This window comes from Mus caroli, chromosome 1 (assembly GCF_900094665.2).
Source record: "Mus caroli chromosome 1, CAROLI_EIJ_v1.1, whole genome shotgun sequence".
In the NCBI taxonomy this organism is placed as follows: Eukaryota; Metazoa; Chordata; class Mammalia; order Rodentia; family Muridae; genus Mus; species Mus caroli.
Window position 1 is genome coordinate 98,548,995 of NC_034570.1, and position 1,949 is coordinate 98,550,943.

Sequence of the window (1,949 nt, forward strand, 5' to 3'; positions counted from 1 at the left end):
AGCTGGCGAGTGTCAGCCGACCCTGCGCCCCAGCTGCCCAGGTGCTTTTCTGACTGGAAGAGGCTTGTGGCCCTATGTAGGCCGGATTTCTCTCTCCCTAACCCTCACTTTGTTTCTTGAGGCCGGACCTCTCACTGGCCTGGCACTAGTGAGCCAGCAAGCCCCAGGGACCCCCTCTCCAGGCCGTGCTCCCCTTTTCACATGTGTCCTATAGATATAACTAGGGTTCTTATGTGTACGCAAGTGCTTTGCCAACTGAGCTAGCTCCCCAGTTCTAAACCAGCTCTTTGTGATGTGCTAGGCAAAAGGGATGGACCTGAGTAGAGGTCTGTCTCTAGTGGAGACTATGGTGTGGAAATGTTTGTTCTTTGGTAGTCTGATGGCATTTGACTCCCCACCCCATTTTCCATTGACTGTGAGGAGCTGTGGGGAGCACTGAAAATGAGTTCTATGTTATATGAGTTATAAGTTATATGAGTTATAACTTGTTTTGTGACTGGGGAGAAAGCACTGCTTTATATAGGATGCCTTTAATGTTTGAGCCCTGAGTGGCCAGAGAAAAGAGATGCAGAGAGCTGGAGACTAGCACGGGCCTAGGGAGGAGGAGAGAATGCTTGCTTCAGGTGCCAAAGGCGGCTGCTGGGAAGGTGTTGTCTGTGGACTTCCTGGGCCCTAGGGCAGAGCTGATGAGCAGGCTACCTCCCACTACTAGAGCCCTTCCAGAAAAGAGGGGGGCCAGGGAGGGGAGCCTTGAAAATGGATGGTGGGAGTGAACAGGAGCAGGCCCAGAAAGAGTCTAGCTGGCATAAGTGAAGGTGAGCCCAGAAATCACTGGAACCCTTGGCAACAAATGTATGGCAGCCATGCCACAAAACTGCCTGTCTACATCCTTTGGGTATCAGGCTCACCTGCACAACCTCTGTGTCTGGCGCCCTTCATCATGGCTTCTTTTAGCTTTTCTGGACCCAATTACCTCTCTCTGCCTCCTTACCTAACAATTATCTGGGCTTGTTCTTGGCCAACAGCATACTTTCAAGTCCACTTAGTAAACTTAATATACAGAAATGCTTTCCAAATTAAAAATATGAAAAAAAAACCCTTTAACAAAATTACCAATAACACAAATGAAGGTAAAATTACCAGCCTTGTAACTTGTAAGTTCATTCTGGCCAAAGAACTGGTAACATGACCCCTTTGTCTTTGTTGTGATCCGGCCTTACTGAAGGTGCACCTCCTGCAGCTGCCTTGCTTCTCAGCCTTGCTTCCTGTCTGTGTCAGTGGAGAAGGCAGGCAGGCAGGTGTGAGGAGAACCTGGGATGAAGTGCAGCCACACTCTACTCAAGTCCTCAGCACTTTCTCTCAGGTGTCCCTCTTGATGACTATCCCCTCCTAGACTCAGAAGCCATCTCAAATATCATACTGTCTTCCTGAGTCAGACCAGCCACTACAGACACCTGTCTACTGAAACTGGACAGAGGGACTCATTTTTTCCACAGTTGATAAAGCTATGACATCTGACCAATGCTGATGTGCCCCTGCTGATGACATATACATTCTTAATTTTACATCATCTTCTACTGAGAGCCAATAGTTAAAATGGGCCCTAATTGGTCTTTTCATCATAGCTAAAGACCTTCAAGAAGAATGAATGCCAACTTGTGTGGGCAGAAACACTGTGTGTTGTTTTCATCTCTGGTGTCTCTCCAAGTTTGGGGAAAATAATAAATTGACAATCAGCTCAGATACTGGAGGACCAACCACTGTGGGAGGAGATTAGAGTCCAATAAAACCATTCAGTGTATGTTGGGATTCTGAATAAAGAGCTTATCTGGCATGTATGAGTTCCATACCCAGAACCCATGTTGAATAAAGCCAGGAGTGGGCTCTTGTAATCTTAGGGCTGGCAGGGCAGAGGCAGGCCAATCCCTGAGATCATTGGTCATCTAACC